This window comes from Otolemur garnettii, unplaced genomic scaffold (assembly GCF_000181295.1).
Source record: "Otolemur garnettii isolate 467f Iridium unplaced genomic scaffold, OtoGar3 scaffold00146, whole genome shotgun sequence".
Classification (NCBI taxonomy): Eukaryota; Metazoa; Chordata; class Mammalia; order Primates; family Galagidae; genus Otolemur; species Otolemur garnettii.
Window position 1 is genome coordinate 2,195,291 of NW_003852541.1, and position 25,903 is coordinate 2,221,193.

At 46.1% G+C, this 25,903-nt stretch overlaps 1 pseudogene; it reads left to right on the forward strand.

The window, feature by feature from the left end:
• Positions 1 to 9,708: 9,708 nt before the first annotated feature.
• Positions 9,709 to 10,353, forward strand: LOC100963975 (annotated as a pseudogene).
• Positions 10,354 to 25,903: the final 15,550 nt, after the last annotated feature.

The following is a 25,903-nucleotide window of genomic DNA, read 5'->3' on the forward strand; positions in this document are numbered from 1 at the left end:
AACAGCAGTTCCCTGGTGGGGCTGCATCTAGCCCTGAGCTTTACCCTAGCCCTGGCCAATATCTTGCATGGGGCAGGTGCACCATGGATTTTGGGTGAATGGGTGAATAGATAACTTTGGGATCAGTCAAGTCCCTATCTCACCCTAATCTTGTCCTTTCTTGGCTATGGAAACTGCCCCCCACTGCCTATTAGACCCTACCTCTCTGTCTCACTTGACCCTTAAATACAGAATGGGACAATGAGGTCTTTCTAGGTTCAGCAAGAATTTGTGAAACCTGCAGACCTCAGCTGCTCTGGAAGTTCTCCCGAATCTGACAGTGAGCCTTGCTTCCATCTCACTCCTGTCCCCATCTGCTATGACCTCAGCCAACTCGTGCTATGTGTCAGAGCCTTGGTTCTGGTCTCCTGAATAATCCCCTGACGGTGGTGGGATGGAGGAATGGCTCAGCCCCAGCACGGAGACTGATGCCAGCACTCTGCTCCTGCTCTCACTCACTCCCTTCCTTCCCCTTTCATCCTTGCACTAGCTCTTCACTCCCGGTGTCATCACCTCCACCTTGGTCTACAAACCAAGATGCAGAAAGATAAAGTGGCCATCTACGTGGACGGCCAGGGTTGAGATTTGAACCCACATCTGTCTGGCTACTTGGCACTGCCTGTGCATGAGTAGACCCAGCCTTACAGCCCCAGCAGGAGGAGGGGTCTCCCCCAGGAGCCTGGTTCTGCCCCACAGTCATACCACAGTCTCTGGGGCTGGAGTTAGGGAGCCGTGAGGGACAAGGGCCTTGTGGACTTCACACAATGTCCCTAATGTCTACATAGGATCCAGCATGCAGAGAGTGCACAGACTACTGATGAAGACATTAACGGTAGTCCTGCTGTGTTGACCAACTGCCTCTTTCTATGAGCAGAGTGTGTGAACTCTAGGGGCAACTGCTGCAGGGTCAATGTTTGGAGCCTTGGGTTATGGTGGCACCCCATGCTTGTCTGCAAAGGTACCCAAGGCAGCCCCCAGGTCAGTGGCAATCCGTCCTCTCCCCGACCTTGAAATCTCCTTTGAGCTGTCACTTCTGTATCCTGATCAGCTACAGGATAAGGACCTGGGACTCCAAGACAAGAGACATTTTAATTGGTGGCTTTTCCAGAGCACCAGAGCCCTAGATGTCTCTTAACTTGTTGGGGAGTTCTAAGCAGGAAATCCAGGCTGGTTCTGGGCTGGAGGACAAGTTTACAGCTCTGCCTGCCCATGCGTGGGTGAAGTAGCCTGTGATGCTGGGGAGTGCCGACCTCTTGCTCATGTTTATAAGGTTTGGTTTTAGCCATGGCTGGTATAGGACAAGCATGGCTTCTCCGTCCTGGAAGTGGTCACATAGACAGAACAGTCCTGGAAGAAGGGCAGCCAATGGCATTACACAGAGAGGTTCAGCAAATAGCAGTTCCCTAAGCTGCTGAAGGTCAACACCTCCTGGCAGCTGTGGGCAGAGATTGTTCCTTGGGCCCTGTCCCAGGCCCCGGGGAGAACAGCTGATCCTCAGCAAGTGACTGACCAGGTGAGGTGACCAATATGACCCCTCTCAACCATTGCTAATGGGCCTAGTGGGGGTGTTCCAGCTGGGCCTCAAAGACCAGGCAGGATGCAGGCAGGCAGAAGAAAAGGCCTGCAGCAGGGAGGAAAGGCCTGGGCAAAGGCCTGACCATAGCAACTCATGGGCCTTGCCCAGGAAGTGACAAGCACCCAGCATAGCAGAGAAGCGGGTAGAGGTGATGGAATTCACCCAAGATAGCCCATGGGGGCTCAGGGACAGCTAGGGAGGGCACTTAGGCTCAGCCAAAGTGGCAGTGGCTTGGCTGCCACCTTCTCAACAGGAGAGCCACCTCCAGCCCAGGGCAGAAGGCAGGGGCCACAGCCAAGCCTAGCTCTGAGCCCAGCTCAGGAGCACACTGGCCACGTCAGTGTCCTCACCTTTGTCTCCACTCTGACAACAGAACACTCAGCTCTGATCTGAGCGGTGAGCTGTATACACAGCTGTGTACACTGAGCCCAGTGCGGTGGAAGAGCTGCACGCCGGCTCTCCATGTTCTTTTCTCACACACCCAGTTCAACAGTGCAGACTGTCCATGCCATGCACACATGCAGGTAAGATGCTCGAGCACACACGTAGGATGGTGAGCCTTTGGGGAGGGCTTCCACTGAGCCTGAAAGGTTTACACCTTGAGATACAACAGGCACATGGAGGAAAAACAACAGAGACAGCAGCAGCAGCACCAGCCACAGTGACAGTGACAGTAATAGGGAGGGGCGTCAATTGTGGAAACTACGGAGGCTGCTAACAGCAGCAAGCCTGGGGCCCATGCCTGCTCCTCCTCTTCTTCCTTGTGGGCCCAGTTCTGCTTCCCAGAGACTCTGGGTGAGTGTTTCTGCTCTTGGGCTTTAGAACCCTGTCTCCGGCAGGGCCTGGGACATGGCCAGCAAGTGTGTATCCCTGTGAGGATGCAGAACTCTGGCTTCCAAACTCAGTGGTCACTGAACTAGCATTAGCATGACTGTCTAATTCCTTGGCCAGTGAAGGGGCTAGGATGAGGGGTGGGTAGGGACCCCTTTTGTCAGGAGCAGGTGGGGAGCAGTAGTATAGAAGAGGGGTGGGCAGGGTGCAATTATCCTGGGTCCTGAGGGCTGTGCTAGGCCTATAGGTTAGAACAACTTCAAGTGTCCAGATTTAGGGGCACTGCAGGGAAGGGGCGAGGTCTGAGCACCAGACACATGGCTGGACTTGGCCTTAGGGATGCTGTGGAAGAGCTCCTCATGGGGGCCAGAGACGGTGGGGAAGTTGGAATAGATAAAGCTGCCCCTTGGACCCTAAAACAGGTCCCCAGAGGGCCCTGCCTTGCTCCAGACAATGCCATCTGTGCTCTCACCTCAACAGCCTGGCTGCACCCGGGATCTCCACCGGATCTCCTGAGAGCATCGGGGTCATGCCCCTTGCCCTGTCCAGATGGGCCTGGGCCAGCTCTGACCACAGCAGGCGAGGACAATGGGCCCTGTTGTCAGCCAGCCGCCCTCAGCCACATTCTCCAGGGACCTACTGACCCCGAACAGGGCTATGAAGAGGTCCCCGCTGACTCAGCAAGATGCCCACTCACTAATGAAGGGCCTTTGGAAAGGGCATTGACCTTGGTCAGCAGGCTGGAGCCCTCAATCCATGGGGCCACTGCAAGGACAGAAAGGAAAGGGTGATGCCGTGTCCTCTCCTGCCTAGAACACTTGCCAGCAACTTGGGAGATAACTGTCTAGGGGCACCAGCAGGATGGATGCCAGGACCAGAGGTTTGCACCAGCCGCTTTTGCTGCTGACGAGTGAGCAGCAGTGATCATAAAGCTGGATCACAGCTTTGACTGGGGGCAGCCCCAGGCACTATGGAAGAGAAGAGTAGCCCCTAAACCAGGGTGGAGACTGAGGGAGGCTGCCTGGAACAGGTGATATGGAACTGTTTCTTGAAAGACGGATAGCATTGGCCAGAAATCACTGAAGAAGGGAGTTCGGACAGGAAGCAACACGGACCATGATATTCTGGCAAAGAGGATGGGAAGATGGGAGCTTTTCCCGTAACTGGAGGACTGGCTGCGGGGAGGTGAGAGCCCAGGAAAGGAGGATCAGTGTGACAGAAATATACCCCGGACTGAAATAGGGGAGAGTGAGGACAAGGAGGGGAGGATGGCACATACCCAAGAGCTCAACAAAGGCAAAGGCATGGGTGACAGTGCTGTACATCGAGGGGAGTCAGACATGATTCAGTTTCCTGAGTCACTGGAGCAAAGTCACATGGGCCTTGTAGACCCCTCAGGGAGGTTATTTCACCTTGAGGAAAGACCCATGGACAGGAAGGTGGGCAGGTGTGGAACTGGGAACAGGCCCCTCATTCACCCAATCTCAGGAAGTATGAAGGGAAGGTCGATGGGGCCAGGCTGAGATGATGTTGGTTGGGGAAGGATCTCAAGGCAAAGAGACCTCCAGCACACAGATGGAGGCTGGAGAGGCATGATGAGAATGCAGATGTGAGAATAACAGTGGATAGTCACTGTGACTGTTGGCCTGCTCAGGACAAGGACCCAATACTCAAGTTGGGCAAAATCCACCAGCCCTCTGCCCAGGTTGCTCCAAGCTGCTCCAAGCTACTCCATGCTGCTCCATGCTGCTCCATCCTGCTCTGTGCTATTCCATGCTATTCCTGGCTGCTCCTTTTGGCCTCTGTCGAAGTGCCCCCACAGCCACAGGCAGAGGACTTTTTTCCCTCCACAGTAAAAAGTCACTTCAGACATACTGCTGTTCATCTTTGAGCTTTGGTCCCCTTATCTATAGAATGGGCCTATATCATATACCCTGCTTCCCTCCTAGGATTGTTAAGCACTACAAACATGGGTATAAAAGCACCAGTACTGCTCAGGACTAGACAGAATGCAAAACAGGCTCTACGATGATATGATATAATGCCACATCCTTCTGCAGAAGAGTTGAAATGCTCTTTTTGGCATGGTGCATGTAGCTCAAGTGGCTAAGGGACCAGAGGTGGTGGGTTCGAATCCAGCCCAGGCCTGCCAAACAACAATGACAACTACAATAAAAAAATAGCCAGGCATTGTGACAGCCACCTATAGTCCCAGCTACTTGAGATGCTGAGGCAAGAGAATTGCATAAGCCCAAGAATTGGAGGTTGCTGTGAGCTGTGATGCCGTAGCACTCTATCCAGGGTGACAGCTTTAGGCTCTGTCAAAAAATAAATAAATACTCTTTTCAACACAGGTAAACCATTTACAACATGTGACAACCTACAAGTCAAAAAGTAAACCTCCATAAATTTCAAAGAATAATTTTCATACATATTATGTCCTCTGACTACAATGCAACTAATTTAGAAGTTAGCATAAAAAGACAATCAAAATGTATGTACATATGAGTTGGAAACATTTGAAGCCAGGTCCAATGGCTTGCAGCTATAAATCCAGCACTCTGGGAAGCTGAAGTGGGTGGATTACTTGAGTTCATTAGTTCTAGAGCAGCCTAAGCAAGGGCGAGACCCCATCTCTAAAAATAACCAAGTGATGTTGTAGCAGGCGCCTATAGTCCCAGCTACTCAGGAGGCTGAGGCAAGAGGATCTCTTGAGCCCAAGAGTTTGAGGTTGCTGTGAGGTATGTATGACATGATGATTCTCTATCAGGGGCAAAAAGTGAGACTCTGTCTCAAAAAAAAAAAAAAAGAAAGAAAGAAAGAAAAGAAAAGTTTAAGACATGCTTCTAAATAACTTATGGGTGAAAAAGAAAGTTACATTGGAAATGACAAATAACATAGTCTTGAATGGAAAGAAAAGACATTACTACATATATAACAGTCATTTTGCATGGTGCTAAATTGGTTTTCAGAGGTATATTTGAAGACTATGGAATTATTGGAAAATAAAAAAACTTACAAAGTACCACCTTAACTAAAGAAAGCAATAGGAGAATGAAAATAACTGTAGAGAACATAGAAGAAAAGATATAAAAAGAAATAGATGAAATAAAAAATGTAATAGAAACAGTCAAGAATAGCCAAACCTTGTCCTCTGAGAAATAGGATAGAGTATTCCTAGTAAGAGTAGTCAAGAAAAAAATGCTATCAACCAATAACATTAGAAGTGGAAAAGCAAACATAACAGAGTATAGATTTATAAATGGGTACACAATACAATCTATAAAATTCTTAGCAAACTGTGAATGGGTATAGGTACAATCAATTTTGTGCCAAAAATTTTATATTTAAGTACAGGGTGTTAAAATAGTTTAACGTAGTAAGTTGTACATGAATATTATAGACATCCTATATAGTGGGTATTTTTCTTAAAAAAAAATTAATTACCAAAATTAACTCAAGATAAAACAGAAGATACAAACAAACCAATAATCAGTAAATAAATTGAATTGATTAGCAAAAATTCATATCCCCAAACAAAACAAAACCACCCAAACTTACCCAGATTGTATTATAATAAGAGTTATCAAATCATGAGGGGAAAAATGATCCTTACTTCACATAATTTTACATTATTTCTAAGAATAAGGAGAAAAAGGGCAATGTCTGTGGCCCCATATGCCAGAGGTTGTAGGTTCAAACTCAGTCCCGGCCTAAAAAAACTGCAAATAAATAAATAAATAAAATAAAAAAGGAAAAAAATTTAAAAATAACAAGAATAAGGGGAAAAATAGGAAACTAAGCAATTCATTTTCTGAGACTAGTATAACCTAACACCTAAAGTTAAATGTTAGGTCATGAAAAGAATATTTTATGCCAATCTTGATTCCAAACATAGATTTTAAAAATCTTAAAGGAGAGATTGGCAAATCAAGTCTAGTTGCATATTAAATAATTATGGCTTTTTTGTTTGTAGGTTTTGGCTGGGGCTGGGTTTGAACTCACCACCTCTGGCAAATGGGGTCAGCATCCTACTCCTTTGAGCCACAGGCACTGCCTATTATGGCGTATTTTAACTTATTAATTTCAGAAATTCAAGAAGAATACTCAATTTAAAATTTTAAAATTTAGTAATAAACAATAACACATTAAGAGAGGGGAGGATGAGAGGAGGAAAAATGCCCAGTTTGGTCATTTTAAAATAGCCACTAAAAAAGCATTTAATAGAATTCAGCATTTATTCATGATACAATCTATAAAATTCTTAGCAAACTACAAATGGCATGACAATTTCTTATTTGGATACATTTAGACAAGGTACTGACAAACTTGTTGAACAGGGGACACCAAAACAGTGTGGTTGGGACAGAAGGGGAATTTGTGTCTGTGATATGTCAGAGTATAGGGGAAGCAGGAGATACAGATGGGGCAGGTGGTTCTGCCTCCTGCACTCACCAGAGACACAGGTACCTCCTATTGGGATGTTCTAGGATAGTATCCTCATCCACATGATCAAAGTGGGTTTATCATTACCACTTCCAAGAAAAAGAAAGAGGAAAGTAATATATAATTTGCAAACATCACTTCTTCCATGCCCATTAATGAAAACTTAGCCATGTGGTCACAATAGGCTATGAAGGAAGCTGGAAATGTGATTTCAACCTAGGTAGTCATAGGCTCTTCCCAAACCCAATGGAAATCTATGACTAAAAGAAAAAAATAGGAGAAAGGGGGCAAAAGGAATCAATTTTCCCATTCTGCCACACCTGGAAAGAGCATCTGTTCAAAATATAGAGGATACATTGTACTTAATCATTAAATTTTAGAAATATTCCCACTAAGGTCCAGAATCATGACAAGGACATAGTCCATCCACATCACTATGTTCAACATTGTGCTAGTGGATTTAGACAATGCAATAGGACAAGAAAAAATTCAACAGTGCAAATGTTAAAATGATTGTACACATTGAAAATCTAAGATAATTTATGGAGAAACTGGTATAAGTAGTATAAACAATACTACAGCAAAAACTAATAATTACTAAGTTTGCTGGCCACAAAAGTAATACAATTTCTATATGCCACTAATCATCAATAACAAAATAAATAGAACTGAGTGCAGTGGCTCACATCTGTAATCCCAGCACTCTGGGAGGCCAAAGAGGGGGATTGCTTGAACTCATGAGTTTGAGACCAGCCTGAGCAAGAGCCAGATCCCATCTCTAAAAATAGCTGGGCATTGTGGTGGATGCCTGTAGTCCCACCTACTTGGGAGGCTGAGGCAATTGGATCACTTGAGCCCAGGAGTTTGAGATTGCTGTGAGCCTTGATGATGCCTCAGCACTCTACTAAAAGTGAGACTCTTTCTCAAAGAAAAAAAATTCTGACAGATCTTTCTCCATAAAACATGGAAAACTATGTAAAAGGATAATGGAAGACAAAGCAAGATTATTTAATTTTTAGAAAATAAAAATATAGAAAAGATTACATTAAAATTATAGTAATTAGAGCAGACTTCAGAGAAAGGAAAGTTATCAAGGTTAAAGAGAGACCTTATATAATGATAAAGAGGTCAGTTCACCAAGAAGGCATAACCCTTCTTAGTATGTATGCATTAATAACACTTAATAACAGAGCATCACACTACATTAGGCAAAAACTAATACATCTGCAAGGAAAACTAGATAAACTTACTATCATAGTTAGAGACTTTACACTTCTATCAGAAATGAACCAACCCAGGAAGCAGGAAGTCATCAAGGGTGCAGTTGAACTCAGGAGCACCATCAATCAACTGGGTATAATTGATTTCTATATGCTACTTCATTCATCAGCAAAATATACATCCTTCTCATATTTGCATGGAACATTCATTAAGATAGATCACATTCTGAGCCATCAAGCACACATTAACAAATTAAAAGAATAGAAATCACACAATGTCTACTCTCAGACCACAATGACATTAAAGCAGAAACCAATAACACACAGATAGCTGGAAACTTTCAAAATATTTGGAGATTAAACATCACACTTCTGAATAACAGAATGGCCCAAAGAATAAATCTCAAGAGAAATTTGAAAATATTTTGGACTAAATGAAAATGAGACACAATTTATAAAAATTTGTTGGATGCAGCAACAATAGTGCTTACAGGGAAAATGGTAGCATTGAATGCATATATGTATTGGGAACAAACATGCCGTTTTACTTGAGTTTAAACTTTTTAAACTCAAGACAAAGATGTAAAATCAGTAATCTAAACTTCCACCTTATGAAACTAGAAAAAGAAAATCAGATCAATTTCAAAATAAGAAGAAATAATAAAAATTAGAATAGAAATCACTTAAATCGAAAAGAGGATATCTACTGGTAAAACCAGTGAAAGTAAAAGCTTGTTATTTGAAATATCAACTAAATCAATGAGCCCCTAGCCAGGCTAAGACAAAAATAAGCACAAAGTGCTAATATCAGAAATGAAAGAAAGGATATCACTACAGATCCTATGGACATTAAAGGTTGATAAATGAATAGTGTGAACAACTCTATGCCCCCAAATTTGATAACCCAGATGAAATAGACAAATTCTTTGAAAGATGTGATCTGCCAAAACTCTTACAAGAAGAAATGAACAATTTGAATAGGCCTTTAGCTATTAAATAAATTGAATTAATAGTTAATTAATAACCCTCTAAAATGAAGAGCTAAGATGGGTTCCTAGTGAATTCTGCCAAACATACATTCATAATTAAAAACTCTCAGTAAAGCAGGAATAGAGGAGAACTTTCTCGGCTTAATAAAGAATATCTACAAAAATCTTACAACTAACTTCACACTTAATGGTGAGAAATTTGAAGCTTTCCGTAGGATTAGGAACAAGGCGAGGAAGGATGTCCCCTCTCAACACTGCTTTTCAACATCACACTAGACTGAAGGCCTAGCTAATTCAATAAGACAAGAAAAGGAAATAAAAGACACACAGAATGAGAAGGAAGAAATAAAACTCTCTTTGTTCACAGATGACATGATTGTCTAGTAGAAAACCCAAAAGAATCTGCAAGAAATACTTCTGGAACTAATAAGTAATTATAGCGAGGTTGTAGGACACAAGGTTAACATACAAAAGTTAATTATTTTCCTATATACCAGCAATGAACGAGTGGAATTAGAAAGTAAAAACACAACAAACTTGAGAGTGGGATTCTCTCCCGGCACACTACACCTACTTCCAGGTTCTTGCTTCATCTCAGAAAGAAAAAATGGAAGCCCTGCTTGATGTTACTTCTTTTGCAACTAAACTTAAAAACACTCTCATAAAGTACCATAGTACTGAAGATGATAAGTGGCGAGTTGCCAAGAAAACATAAGATGTAACAGTTTGGAGAAAACCTTCAGAATTATTTAATGGCTATCTCTACAAAGCTCAAGGTGTCATAGATGACATTTTCAGTAGTACCATAGACCATATAGGCCCAGGGCCTTGTCATTTGGATTGGGACTACTTAATGAATTCATTGGATATTTTGGAGCACTTTGAAGAGAATTACTGTGTGATGCATTATACTACTGCTGGTCAGTTTTGGAATATAATTTCCCCAAGAGAGTTTTTTGATTTCTCCTATACTGTGAGCTATCAAGAAGGGCTTTTATCCTGTGGGATAAGTATTGACTGGAGTGAAAAGAGACCAGAATTTGTTAGAGGATATAACCATCCCTGTGGTTGGTTTTGTGTTCCACTCAAAGACAATCCAAGCCAGAGTCTTTTGACCGGCTACATTCAGACAGACCTGCATGGGATGATTCCTCAGTCTGCGGTAGACACAGCCATGGCAAGCACTTTAACCAACTTCTACGGCGACTTAACGAAAGGCTTTACAGAAGACATAATATCTTCACACTGTTAGTACTGTGACCCTCTCGATCAACTCTCTCTCTCCTGTAGAGATTTGCATAGCCTGTAAAAATCATCGATTCTACTTTCCTGTATAGCCTGTAGAAAAATTTGATATGTTTTTGGTTTAGTAGCACAATGTTTTATATTATTCATATAGTAAATAGCTATCTAAGAGAGGGTATTTCAGTTCTCTTGGACAGTAATTTGCACATTGCTTGGTATGGCAGTGAGGACTATGACAGAAATCCACAAAGAAGTCGGCACAGTTCTTTGACCCAAACCCTTAAAAAATTAAATAATATCTCAGAATGAATATTTTGGCTGCAGGGAGATTAGCAAAATCACAAGCTTCATGCTGCTATTAGATTAAAATCACTATTTTAGAGCCTTATGAACATTTTATAAAAGTTTAATTTTTTTGAAGTTAAATATTAGCATTTTACTTTTGTTATCCTCTGTGAGTTTGGCAATATCTTAAACAAAAGAAAAAGTGTTTCCATCTCTACAGTGTATAGAGAGAAACTTCATTGTCAATTGACTTGCACTCCTGTAAGTTTTGAAAAGAGAAGAAATGAGAAAATAAATTATCTTTAGTTTTATTAAGTTAATTGAAAAAGTCAATCAGTAACTACAGGTACAATTCAAATAACAATTTAGCTTTGATATCTAGGTAGTAAATATAGTGTATTTTTTGCATCTTTGAAAACACATTTGTAGATTTATTTTGAGAGTATTAACATTTATGCATGACTATGATAGTAAAAAATTCTGCCAAATATACACTGGGAATACCCATTTATTGAGCAATACTCTGGGTTGTGTAAAATGGGTGGTGGTATCCTGTAATCACCAATAGAGAGTCTTCTCTCTAAAAAGTCACACTGAATGTTCTGTACACATCAATTTTATAAGTATCACTCACAAAGCATTATAAACTTCATCATAAAAAAAGAAAAAACACAACAAACTTAATATTAAAGTGTTATATTAACACTTTAAAACAATCAAATACTTAGGTATAAATTTCACCAATTATAAGAAAAGCTAAATAAATGAATATATATTCCATGTTCAGGGATAGAAAGACTGAATATTGTCAAGATGTTTGTTCTTCCTCACTTGATGCAGACTCGATGAAATCCCAGTGAAAATCCCAGCAAATTATCTTATGGGTATTGACAAACTGATCTAAAGTTTATAGAGAGAGGCAAAAGATCCAGGATTCAGAAACAATACTGAAGGAGAACAAGTTGAAAGACTAACACTACTTGACTTCAAGACTTACTATGAGGAAAGGTACAGAAATCAAGACAATGTGATATGGACAAAAGACAAATAGATCATTATAGCAGAATAGAGGGCTTTGAAATAGACCCACATAAACATAGTCAGTTGATCTTTGACAAAGGAGGAAAGGCAGTACAATGGAACAAAGATAGTCTTTTCAACAAATGGTTCTAGAACAATTATACATCTACAAACAATAACAACAACAACAATCTAGTCACAGACCTTACACCCTTCACAAAAATTAGCTCATGATGAATCACATACCTAAATCTAAAGCTCAAAACTATAAAACTCCTAGAAGATAATATAGGAGTAAATGTAGATGACCTTGGAAGACAAGGACAAACAGGGGGAGCACACAGGATCATAGGATAGTAAAATGGTGAATATATGTCATTTCACACTTGTCCAAACTCAGAATACACAACATTAAAAGTGGATTCTAACGTAAACTATGGACTTTGGGTGTCAATGTAGATCCATCAGTTGTAGCAAATGCCCTGTTCCGGTGGGGGATGTTGATGATTTAGAGAGGTCATGCTTGTGTAGGGGCAAGTGGGAGATGGGAAATCTCCGTATGTATCTTTTGCTCAATTTTGCTATGAACCTAAAGCTGCTCTTCAAGATAAAGTCTATTAATTTAAAAAATATCGTAATTAAGAAAGTATGAGAGTAAGTCAAGAAGAGATCAATGAACAAAGGGAATAGATCAGAAAGTCCAGAAATATCACTAACACGTATGTATGGAAATTTGGCATTGACAAAGGCAGCAATACAAATCCGCAGAAGATAGATCGATCATTCAATTCAATGGTGATACCAGACAGGGGGTTTTTCATATGGGAAATTGAATTCTTACCTCATACGTCACACAAAAATCAATTCCAGGCTCGGCGCCTATAGCTCAACCGGCTAAGGCGCCAGCCATGTACACCTAAGGTGGCAGGTTCGAATCCAGCCCAGACCCGCCAAACAACAATGACGGCTGCAACCAAAAAAATAGCTGGGCGTTGTGGCAGGCGCCTGTGGTCCCAGCTACTTGGGAGGCAGAGGCAGGAGACTCGCTTGAGCCCAGGAGTTGGAGGTTGCTGTGAGCTGTAATGCCATGGCACTCTACCCAGGCGGATAGCTTGAGGCTCTGTCTCAAAAATAAAAAAAAAAATCAATTCCAGACAGATTAAAGACATAAAGACATAAATGTAAAAGGAACTATAAAACTTGTAGAAAAAATAATATCCTATGACCTCAGACTAGGGAGAAAATTTTAAATTCTCCCAAGAATTTTTAAATTCTTTGAAAAATTCAAAATCATATAGGAAAATATTGGTCACAGAGACTTTATTAAAATGTACTGCTTCCTGAGGCCTTGGCTTGGAATTGGCACACCTTGGCTTCCACATATTTCATTGGCCAAAGCAAAGCCTCTGCCTAAGGGCTGGGTACTGACTCCACCTGTGCATGGGAGTGGCTGCAAGGTCACATGACTAAGCCTATAGAAGGGTGAAGAACTGGGCCGCTTTGCCACCCATCTTCCATGCCCCAGGCTGGTAATCAGAGAAGACTGATAAGATGGCCAAAGTTGAGCATATCTGATCAAGGTAGTGGAAAAAGAACAGTAGATGTCTGGGAAAAAACTAGGAAAAACAAATGACTGAGGTGTGCACACGAATAGCTCTACAGAACCCTAGGTGGCTTGGGGGTTCCACAGCCTGTGTTTACAGCAAAAGGCTCAGGGATCTGTAACCCACAGAGTGGAGTCTGGGGATCCCCATTTAAGCTGAAAGAGATTTATCACCATAGCACTGACCTTACTGATGTACCTATGTCTGGTTTATTCCCAACTCTTTCCAAAAGTGACTGAAACCAAAACGGGACTGCACACTCAGTGAAAGAGAGCAACAAAGACAAACATTTCAATAGTTTGCGCCCATTCTGGGTTGTCTGGCTTCTGTCTCCCTGTCTCCCTTCCTGTCTGAGCACATAGAGCATAGGAGGATCCTAAGAAGGGAACAGAGCCAGGGCCAGCTGGCACCAGGTGGCCAGGACACAGGTGGGCACTGCAGAGAAACCTGAGCTTGATATTCATGGTCACAAGGAAACCTCAGGAGACGTGTTATCTCTGAGCAGTTGGTCTGCAGAGATGAACTTTCTGGAATTAAACACAGTGGGGATTTATCTCTGAGAACTTTGAGGACAGAGTGTTCATTAATCATTTTCTGCAGCAGCGCTACTGGGCACAGGGCACATCTGGCCCAGATGTGGATCTGATCTGCCTGCAGAGGCCTGCCTTGTCTGGTGAGAGACTCTGGAAGTGTGCAGGGGGGTTGGGGAGATGCAGAGCCTTTGGTGGAAACTGTCCAAAGGGCTTTCCTGAGATAGCCAAGGGGCTCCTGTGCCGGGTGTCCTGGAGGCAGTGTGCATTCTCATCTCTGTAAAGCTCTGGGGGTCTCAGGGGTAATTTGGAGACTTGAGCATTTTGCTCATCCTGCGGCTTCCATAACAAATCCAACTAGTCCCCCAGACCAGAGACTGAGAAGTCAGCCTCAGTGACCACAAAGCACCCTCATCTGGTCTTCCCTAGGCACCAAGTCTCCCAGGACCACCATTCCCGTCCATTCACTCACCCTGTCTACTGTCATCTCCTGGCAAGATGCCACCCAGTGGTGGAAACTGGATGCTTGCGGACTCCTCACTGGTTAGCCCCTCGATCCTCTCTCCAGGATGGACAGTGAGCTTCTCAATGGGGGTATAATTGGCTTCCTGTCTGTAAAACTTTCTATTACTTGCTGGATCAAGTTTCTTTCTGAACCAGGAAGTTGAGGCTATGTAGAGTTCTTCAGATACAGCTGTGACCACATGTCTTACTCCACAGGCCTCAACCTGTCCTGAGCCACCCAGGTCCCTGAGGGCATACCAGATGGGCCTTCGTGTTCCTGTCCTCACTGCCCCCAGGATCTTGTGCAGCTATCTCTTCCAGTTTAATCTCTAAGAGTTGAAGTGACACCACCTTTAGGAAGCCTTCCTGGAGGCATGAAGCAGAGTTGACATCCCCATCCTGGCTTTCTGCTGCAACAAGCAACTGGAGAGCCCCCAAACCACACAGCAATCCACCAACCTGCCCTGGTCTGAACTCTTTCCTCCACCTCTGGTGTAAATTCAGGGTCACCTGGGAAAGGGTTTCCCGACCTAATCAACCAGGCCTCTTCCTTGTTTCTGCCCCACCAAGAAGAAACAGCTGAGGCCCAGGGTGCCAATCCTCCTGCCTCACACTGCCCCATCCCCAGACTATAAACCTGATGGGCACAGGGGAAGGGTGGGAGGGGCCTGCAGCACCTGGGAAGGGGGTCCGAGGGTGGGGCCCTGTGGGGCTGCAGGAAGAGAAGGGCGCAGGAAAAAGACACCTGCTTAGACTGGAGGGAGGCTGTCCTCCCAGAAAAGGAGAGGCTTCTCCCAGCTCTACCCAGATTCACCTACTCTCAGGCCAGTCTTAAGTGGGCCGAGGCCTTTACAGAGGTCCCTTACTCCTCCTGCCATCCTGGCCCTGGCAGGGACAATACCAGGCCATCCATCCTGCAGGTGAATCATGTGGCCATGGGAGGCATAGGCACCCCAGGGCCCCAGACCAGAACCAAGGCCCTGGCCAGCCTGTCTCTGTTTCTTGCTTTTGTGACTTTGACTCCCACTGTTCTGTGCAGGAGGTCTGAAGAGGTTCACTGCTGTCACCACGTGTTTCTGGAGGCCAGACTCTCAAGCACAAGCACAGTAACCGTGATGGTGAGGGGCCACACGCACCCCTCCCCTGCCCTGCCGCTAATTGAATTCTTCCAGAGGCTGAGAGGTATTTCTCAAGCATTGCCCACTAAGCCACTGATGATGAGCTGTGATGTTTCAGCCACAAATTCCTGGCACCCTCTGGCCAGGACATTAGCACGTTCCTTATGGCTCAGTCTCGTCTGGAGTTCCATTAAACCAAGCTTACAATTAAGGAAATGTGATCAGAAAATTAGCTGATGTGTGAAACCGGAGCCTCAGTACAGTTACAAAAGACAGTGTCTTCCGAGCCCTGATTAGCCCACTCAGCCTGACACAAGGTTAAGCCAAAGAACGCCCAGATTAATCCAGATGGACAATTATGACGATTTTTTTCTCCAGCGTTAAGCCTGTTGCTGAATTTCTCCCATGGCTCCCTGCCAGGAAGGTATTGTGTTCTGAGACTAAAATACTTTTCATTTTTTCTACAATTTCCATTTAAAAAGTTCCAAATGTTCAGCCATATGATGTGAAACTTAACTTCAAGAAAATCCTATGGGGGTTTTGACGGTGGAGAAAATGTGGGGGTCTGATCCTTGACCCCCAAACCAAGGGAGGATAAAGTTTCAAGGCTTTCTCCTGGCCTTGGCTCCTCTCCGCCCAGCCCCAAGGAGACAAGTGAGCTGGATCCCCGAGGAAGATGGGGAGCCTTTTGTGGGGCATAATCCACCAAAACCCCTGGCCCTGGAAACTCGTCCCCAGTGTGTGGGTTTTCCAGGGCCATACGGTGAAGTCCGAGGAAGCCCAGAGACCTGGGTGCCAAGATTTGCTTCTGCCAGCCTCAATGTCCTAGGTTTCCTTAGCTCAAATTAAACTCAGTAAATAATCATGCTTGATACTATTCTAGAAGCATAATTAACTTATGTAAACCACATAAAAACCTCCACCAGGGAAAGCTCTTGTTTCCATTTTATATATGTGTAGACTGAGTCCAGAGGGCATAATAATACCATCAGACTCCAGGGTGAGCAAGCAGAAGAGACCAAATTTGAGCCCATGTTATGTGAACCTAGTGCTCTGAGTGACCAGGTCCTGCAGATGTCAGCTGTGATAGGAGAGGCTGCCCCAGACCCCTGGGTAGCCCTGCCAGCTGGGCTGCTGACTTTCCCTAGGTAAGTGTGTTGAGCTCATCTGAGTTCTGCAAAAATAAGAAGGCGAACACCAAAATGGAGATCTGAGGGTCAGTACTGGTCCTGTGGCCCCTCTAGGACAGTGCAGCCACTTCTGCTGTCCATTCCCTGGCCAAGCCGTGAAGAATGCGTTCAAAAGATAGCCACAACCTGTCCAAAACCGATCACATAGGATTGTAGTTATCAATCTATAAACATGCTTGTTGTACATTGTTAGCTTTTACAAACTAAGCAGCACCAAACAGTACGTCTTCACACTGTATATTATACGGGAGTCGGCCAAAGGCCCAGGAAAGTCATGGACCATGAGGCCTCATCAATTACCGCATGCTCAACCATTATCAATTGTATCAATTTCTGTGCCTGACACAGAGCCTAGCCCAGAAGGTTCTCAGTGTGCCATGGGTGAGTCAACAAGCGAATAAATGAAGCCAGCATGAACCAGAAGCTGCAGGGAACATAGTGTGGTCTGTGGGCTGCATCTGCCTTCTGCACCTTGGGGTTCCCAGAGTCTGACCCTGGAAGGAATTGACACTTGCTGGGTGAACAAACAAGGGTTAAGCAGGGTGGGTTTAATTTCCATTGTAATTTGTCCTTGGGGCTTTCTTTTGTGTACAACACAGGTGACAGTGTTTGTAATAACAATGGGGACAAAAAGGAAGTGATAGGAAGTGACTATGCCACAAGGTCCTTCTACCAGAACCCCTTAGCCCCTGTGTCCTAAGTGAGCTGAAGTAGCAGCAAGAAATCCCAGCAGCATATGGCCTTGACCCTGTCACTCAGAGAAGTAGCTCATTCCCAAGCAGTGTTGTCATCAACCTACCTCCAGCCCTAGGCCCTGGAGCTCAGCCGGTGAAACCACAAAGACCTGGCTGGGTTTGGGCTCTTCTCCCCAGGGACTTGTCCTGCAGGATTGTGCAGGAGCACCCCACATAGCGCCCCCCCACCCCCACCCCGGCTCCCCTCTGCTTCTCATACCAGTCTGAGGCCCAGGGGACTCCCTGGACTTGCAGCTCCTCTTCCAGCCAGGCTCCAGGTCAGCCCTCAGTAGATCACTCAGGCTCAAGCCAGTCTTTCCCCCTAAATGTCTCTCCCACTAATTCAGACCAGGCTGAGCTGTTGAACTCTATCTGGGAGCCCCAAGGAGTCACGGGTGCAATGCATCAAACAAGGAGCACGTTTCCAGCGCTCAGCTCCTAACAGACAAATGGAATTCTAGACTCTCTGGGGGTGGAAAAGCTCTTACACGGCATCCTGCCTAGCCATCCCCATCCCTACCGTCACCACCACTATCCAGGGCCAGGAGTTCCCCCACATAACTGACAAGAGTGCACACAACACCCAGCCTCTTACCCCCCTCCAGGGATGGGGAGCTCACTACCTCACTGAATGACTTGCTTTTCTCACCTCACTACCATCAACTCTGTTTTCCTGGCAGTCCCCAGTGTTATCATCAGGGCGCAGAGTGTGTGAATCCCTTTTCCTGAGGCTCTATTGTCTGCTCTGCTAGGTGTTTCACATCCCAGTCCCTACTGTGGCCTCACACTGTGGCCACACTCTGTGTCTTAGAACCACCACAGGCACTATGAATGATTCTCACTTTCTGAGCAACTTCAAGGTACCCAGTGGAGTAGGTGAACTTCTCCTCAATGGGGACGACAGGCCCTATCCAGCACTGAACCAGAGCCAAAGCGTGCACGGCTTTCCCAGCTGCCCTTCATCACGGCTACACCCACAGCGTCCTGCTGCAGCCCCAGAAGGAAGCTCAGAGGTGAGCTCTATTATGCCCATTGCACAGGTGAGGAAATGAAGGCTCAGAAAGGCCAAGGGGTGGCCCAAGGCCACACTACTGTAGGCAACAGACCCAGGTCTGCACCTCCTCTGAACAGAAGGGTGAGTGGCTTATGCCACCACACGTAGCAGCCAGTGCGTCCGACTATGGCAACTGCTTTGACTCCCTGATTCCCACAGCCAGGAGCTGCATCCCAGTGCCAGTAGGATTTTTTTCTGCCACATGCAGAGGGAGTTGTGCTTGACAACTCCCTCTGCCCAGGGCTGCTGGGAGTTGGTGGAAAAACACCCAGCTCCCATGTCACTGGGATGACTCTGGGGCTCTTGCTCCACACACGCCCACGTACCTCCCCAAGGGGTTAAGCTGCAGGTGCCTGTTGAGGAAGCTTGTCTAATTCCTTCCCCTCCCAGCCTGCATCCCAGCCACAACTGTATTTCCTGGGATCACAACCCAGACAAGTACTTGTCCATGAGTTCTTGTCTCAGATCTGTTTCTGGGGGGCCCAGACTAAGACACCAAACACCTGAGATTTGAATACTCAAGGACCCCTGAGGGAGGCTACCCTGGAGGTCATAAGCCCCTGTGAGGTATTTATGTTTGTTTGTTTTGTAGAGACAGAGTCTCACTTTATCACCCTTGGTAGAGTACCCTGTCCTCACACAACTCACAGCAACCTCCAACTCTTGGGCTTAGGTGATCCTCTTGCCTCAGCCTCCTGAGTAGCTGGGACTACAGGTGCCCACCACAATGCCCAGTTTTTTTTGTTGTTGTTGCAGTTTGGCCAGGGCCGGGTTTGAACCCGCCACCTTTGGTAAATGGGGCCGGCACCCTACCCACTGAGCCACAGGTGCCGCCCTTTATTGTTGTGTCTGTACTTCCATACTCAGAAACCACTTAGAGGTCTTATTCAACTTCTAGAAATGCAAAGAAATTTACCAAAAAGAGTCTGGGGATGGAGGTGATAAAGATTTAGTTGGACACAGCTGGTTCTAAGGACACCTCAAGGTGGAATCAAAAACAATAATGAAGTAGTAGCAGTGCTTCATTGGTGTTACAGACACCCACTGATCCTGGGTATTGGTGTCTGTGACTTATCATGCCCTGTGCGACTCAAGTTTGGAATGTCCCCTGGCTCTGGGTTTGGGCTCTTCCCCTCCCACTGGGACCAGATGGGAAAAGCCTAGGGCAGGGCTCTGCTCTGAGAAGCTCCAGGAAGTGGAATTGTGAGCACAGGGAAGGGTTGGGGGAGTTCAGGTAGACCCAGACTCAGGCTCTCTGGGCCTCCCCAAGCCTCAGTTTGCCTTAGGGGTTTCCAGGAGAGCCGTGATGCTCAGTCATGGGCAATGGCGGATATCAGGAGCTGGGCAGAGAGATGGATCTGGACTTGGAGCCAAATGAGGAGGTCTTTGACATGAACCAGGAAGGCCCAGAGCTGGAAATGGGGCCTGGACAGACCGAGGTGAACTAGAAGGCTCTGGTAAAACTCTGAATCTGTCTGTCTGAATGGAGGCTCAGTCCCCGCTGGTGCCGGTGCTCTGGGTTCATGCAGACAAGGGCTAGAGCAGTCAGGAAAGCCATGCTGCACACATCTGCTCCGTGATTGCCCTTGTGCTTTGGGCAGAGCTAATGGGCCAAATGCTGCAGACTCCCAATGTCATTCATTCATTTGTTTAGCTATAATAAGCACCTACTATGCGCCTACTATGCACCAGGCATGGTGCCCACACAGGCCCAGTCAGCGCCCTGCCTTGTCCTCTCTGCTGATACTTCCCCAGGAGCATCTGCCATGAAGGATTAAGAAGTTGCCTTAGGAAGCCCTGGCTTTGTTTGGGAATTTTCCCCCAGCTGAGAAGGAGAGGCCAAAGAAGGAAAGAATGACCAATTATACGCTGTGTTGTCTTCAGATGAAAGGCCCTTTTTGTGGTCCTCCTCCATGTCCTGTTTGGGCTGTCAACAGCAATTTGACGAGGAATGTTGCTCTGCCTGACCTGTTTTTTCAAGATGGTAACCTATATTGTGTATCATCTCAGCCCAGGAGATAGCCGCCAGCACCCTCCTCAGCACAGCCCCCCAGTTGAACTTCACCTTTAAAACCAGGAAAATTGATTGGAAAGAAATTCAGGGAACTCTTCCACTAATGATATTTTGAGTTCAGGAACGGGGGGTGGGGGAATTAAAGTGGCTTTAATCTGATTCTCAACATGGATTGCAGTGGTGAATGGTCAATTGTTACTAAATTCTAATTGGTTCTGGGTCACTCCCTTTGAAATAGTGGCTGCGTTCTGTTCATTTTTTCAATTAAATCTTAACAATTCACATCTGACAAAACTCAAAAATCTTGTCAAAAATTGTTCAGATTTGTATAGTAAGAATGTGCAAGAAGCAAGATGGAGCTTGGATTGGAGGAAACTTTTATACAGAGGAACAATTTAAGAGCTAATTATAAGAATGCTGATTTTATTGTTTCCAGACTCACCTCTTTATACTACACAGAATGAATCTTTCTCATCAGTGTACAAAAAAATATTTTGGAGGAAATCATAAAAGACCACAAATGCCTTTGCCTAAGTGATGATTGTTCTCTGAATTTAGAAATTCAAGCCCTTTTCACATCTCATCTCTCCTTGTGAGGAAGTTTTGTTTTATTCCCTAAGGTGAAACAGGAGATGGCTTGATGTAGAAAAAAACAGGGGCTTTGCAGCAAGTGGACTTGGGTTAAAAGCGGGTCTCTACTCCTGAAAAGCTGGCTGATAACTACTGCAGGGGAATCATCTAAGCCTCAGTCTTCTCATTTGTAAAATGGGGGCATTGTTCTCTAGATTTGCGATCTTAATGACGTATTGCCTGGCACCAGAAAGTGCTCCATAAACAGGATTTGTCTTTCAAATCATAGAATTTTGTATGGTTCAGTCCCAAGATTTTTATGGCTTCGTCTGTTTTACATACCGTGTTTCCCCAAAATAAGATACTGTCTTATATTTATTTTTTCCAAGAAGACACACAAGGGCTTATTTTCAGGGGGTGTCTTATTGTATTAAGTATAATACAACAATCTACATTTATTCAAATACAGTTAAGTCATCTTCTTCTGGAACCTGACAGGGGGAGCTGACCTTGTTGGTGGGGCTGGCGCTAGTGACGTGTGAACCCCTTTCCCCTAGCTGTTCGCACATGCGCAATAGGATGCCTGCGATAGCGGTTACCACATGCGCACCCACGCAAGGGTGAATGGCTCAGAGAAAGGAGCTGTGGCAGATAAAAGGTATTCCAGTCTTCCTTACCGCTCGGCGCTAAAATGCATGGTGCGGCTCTGCAGATACGCTGCATAGCCACGCCCATCACTAGGTCTTATTATCGGGGTAGGGCTTATATTTAACAAATGCATAGAAATCCTGCTAGGGCTTATTTTTGGGGTAGGTCTTATTTTCAGGGAAACATGGTAGGAAGAAACTGCAGACCAGAGAGGATAATGATATTTCCTAAGTCACACAGCCAGTTAGCACTGGAGCCAGAAGGAGAGGCCAATGTTTTCTTCTCAAAGATGTTTCTAGAAGGTTCTGGGTAACATTTCAGAATGTATGTATGGCTATCTGGAACTCATTCCTGGCTTCTCAAAGTGTGGCACCAGCAGGGAGACCTCAGGCCTCAGCCCAGACAGACTGAGGCATAATCTGCAGGTTCCCAGCATGTGAGTTGAAGGAGGCATTCATCAGACTCAGAGCACCTGAACATTGGAGCTTCTGCTAATTCCAAGATGGCCCTGTGTCCCCTCTGCTCCCAGTGGACCTGGTCCTTGTGCGGGAAAGTGGGGTAGCCCCAGAGGTTGGGGAAGACAGGGCCTCTGGGAACTAGGCCAGTAGGGGGCATACTCCTGGCCATGGCCCTTTCCGTGTCCTAGCTTGGTGGCCTGCTCTGCTCAGCTCTCCTTCTTGCTGCTGCTCTGAGCCTCATCACACAGACCCCCTTAGAGTTTGTGGCTGGCTTCCTCTGCACAGAAGTTATATTCCTTTGCCTGCCAGGGTGCCAAGGGCGTTTCCATGCTCTCTTATCTGCCCTTTTCCAGGGGCTGGGGCTTGGTGTGCAGCTACCCCACTACCCAGCACTTCTGTTGGATAACCCTGGCGTTGTACCTGGTGGCTCAGGTTGTTCTCAGGTGGTAACCAGCCGGTCCTACACCCTTCCCTGCTTGGGGGCCTCACACCCCCGAAATCAATTTTTGGCACTTGGCTCCTGTCTCCATCTCTGCTCCTGGGGCAGGAGCAAATCTGGTAAGTCCCTGTGGCCCCCTGCAGAGTAAGGCTGGAGGACGCCACATGCCAGGGCAGGGGCTCACTGGCAGACCAGTGCGGACTTTGGAGCTAGTGGTTTCACTGGCTGCTGTGTGGAGGCCTGGGGGGAGGAGCAGGCGTGGGAGGATGAAGGAGAGAGACAGGTCGGGTGGGGCAGGGAGATGACACCTGTACACTGGGAATGTCAGGAAAGGAAAAGGCAGGACCTGGGAGTAGGGTGGGGGCAGAAGGGGATGGATGTGCCAGTCCACTCTGCAGGGTTTACCCAGCCTCCCAGCCTGTTGACTGGTTTCAGGTCAGGTTTTAGTCCCACCTCCTCCAGAGAGTGGTCTCAACTACTGCACCATGGGCTCTGAGAGCACAACCATCCAGTAGGTTGACGGAGCCCCTTTCCACCCAGGACTTGCCTGATCTCAGCACAGTCCACCACTCTTCCAGTGATGTGCAAGGACTGGTCACCCATGTCTAGAGAACCATCAGGATGCCATGAGCTGAAACTCAGAGGCTCAGGGCCCAACCCTGCCTGGGACAAGCCACCCAATCTCTGATCTGAGCATCCTCACACGCTACGTGGAGACTAGGGCTCCTTTCTCAGGACTCAGGATATGTGTGCCAGGGTTCTCAGAGTAGCACTTGGCCAGTGAGGCCACCCTGGGCCCAGAACTGGGATCCCATGACTAGGTCCAGAATGTAGGCTCCAGCAGAGGCAGCTTCAAGAGGTGACAGAAAGAAGCTGCTGCTCAAAACCCTGTACATGGACCCACTTCAGAAACCTGGATCTACATCCACCCGCTTCACCACTCACAAAAATGTACTCAGAATGGATTGTCGACAACTGTTAAACCCCTAGGAGATAACATAGAGGAAAATCTAAGTGACTGTGGATTTGGCAATGACTTTCAACATGCCAAAAGCGTAATCCACAAAAGAAAAACTTAATAAATTGGAGTTCATTAAAATTAAAAACTTCTGCTCTGCAGAAGACACTATTAGAGAATGAAGACAAAGAACTCAAATAACCCAGTTGAAAAAAGGCAAATAAGCTTGTGAAAAGATGCTTCACAGCACGTGTCATCAGGGAATTGCAAATTGAACCAAGACACCATTACACACCTATCGGAATGTCCAAAATCCAGAACAGACAGCTCTACATGCTGGTGAAGAACAGGAGCTCTCAGTCACCACTGGTGGGGACACCAAGTTGTGTGGGCACCGGCACCTTGGAAGACAGTTTGGCAGTTTCCTGCAAAACTCAACTTGCTATTATGTGTAATCCAGAAATTTCACTCCTTGGTATTTACTTAAATGAGCCTAAAAATTCCACACAAAAACCTGGAAATGGTATTTATAAAAGCTTTATTTACGGTCAGCAAAAACTGGAAGCCACCGAGATATTCTTCAGTAGGTAAATGGATAAGTAACCTGCGGAACTCCCACACTGTGGAAAATTATTCAGTGCCCAAAACATGTGCTATCGTACCATGAAAAGACACACAGGAAACTTAAATGCGTATTGCTAAGTGGAAGAAGCCAATATGAAAAGCCTACATAATATGATTTCAATTAGATGATTTTCTGGAAAAAAGCAAAACTATGGAGAAAGTAAAAAGCCAGTGGTTGCTAGGGCAGGCTGGGGTGGGGGGGGGTGAGGGACAAACAGGCTAGGCAGAGCACAAAAAACTTTTAGGTCCGTGACACTGCTCTGTGTGACACTATAGTGGTGGGTCATGTTGTTATACCTTTGTCAAAGCCCACAGAGTGTGCAATCCCAAGAGGGAACCCCCGTATAAACCGTGGACTGCAGTTAATCACAGTGTGTCCACGCTGGCGCGTAAGTTGTGCCACACTACGTACGGCAAGATACAGAGAGTCAGGGCATTGTGAAGGCCTGTGGCACTCTATACTTTCGCTCAACTTTTCTGTAAACCTAAAACTGCTCTAAAAGTAAGGCCCATTAACTATATTTAGGGAAAACAAACAAAAAAATCTTGGCTGCCATAGAGCTGCTGCATGAGCAGGCAGGACGTGGGTGAGGGGCACTGTTGGAAGGCCGGCCCCTCCAGGTTGCAGAGAAGCCTACCCTATGCCAAGGGAAACAGTTGGAGGGGGTCAGCTTGCCCAAGGTGAGAGGTGGTGGTGGAACAGGAGGCCTGTAGCCCATAGCAGGAGACTGGGGTCAGTGACAGAGAAGGGGGTTAGGGACAGAGAAGAGGAGCTATTATAAGGCTGCAGGGGCATGGAAAGTCTTCCTGGAGTAGGGGTTCTATAGCTGAAACTTGAGCATGGAGAAGAGATTCACTTTCCTCAGGCCACTACCAAGGCCTCAGCTTACTGTCCCCTAAAGTCTAGCACATTGCACCCGCCCCCACCCTCACCAGGCTCAGGACACACCCTCCCATCCTGCAAGTGGCACCTGCTCAGAACCCTTCAGTGGCTCCCACATACCCTCAGGAGAAAGTCCGGTGCCTGACCCAGCCTCTTGGCCCTTTCTTCTCTCAAGGCCAGCCACGGGAGCAAGGGTTGGATGACAGAGACCATTTCAGGTGGAATGGGCCCAGGGCATTGGATCTAACTAACAAGGCGGAACAGCCCCAGGAAGCAGGTCCTACAAGAAGCTTTTAGGATTGATCACAGACTCCTCATCCCCTATGGGGATGAAAGGTAGGCAAGTGACTCCCCCATCTACATAAGAGGGGACCAAGGTGCAGAGACGGCTGTCCTCACTGAGGATCTTGCCTTACCTACTGCTCCTTGAAGAGAGGCAGCTTAAATCCTCAGACCTCAGATTGTGTGTGAGAAGAGGGGTCTTTGCAGGGGGAACGAAATCCACAGGACCTGACTGAGGGGCCTCAGGACAGTGTGACCTTGATATTTGCCTATCTGGGTGGTGGCAAGGTAGGTCCAGACCCAGCTTTTCTCAGTCCTGGGGAGAAGGCAGGGAGAGTGGGAGAGGCCAGCTGCTACAGACTGGGCTGCACCCAGAAGAGGAGGCATCCCTGGAGCACTTGGCCTTGACCCCAGGAGGCAAAGGCCACCTCTGCAGTGGCTGCAGCACTCAGCTAATCCATTATTGAGCACCTCTGCTGGTCACCAGGCAATTATCGCCTGGGCCTCCATCATGACGCCTAATTACACTAATTGATAGGGGCGGCACTACCATTCCCCAACCCCTGCCCTGCTGCAGAATGGCTTAGTGCCTGAAAGCCTAGCTCCAGCCACCCTCTCTAGGGCTTTCTGAAGCATTTCTTC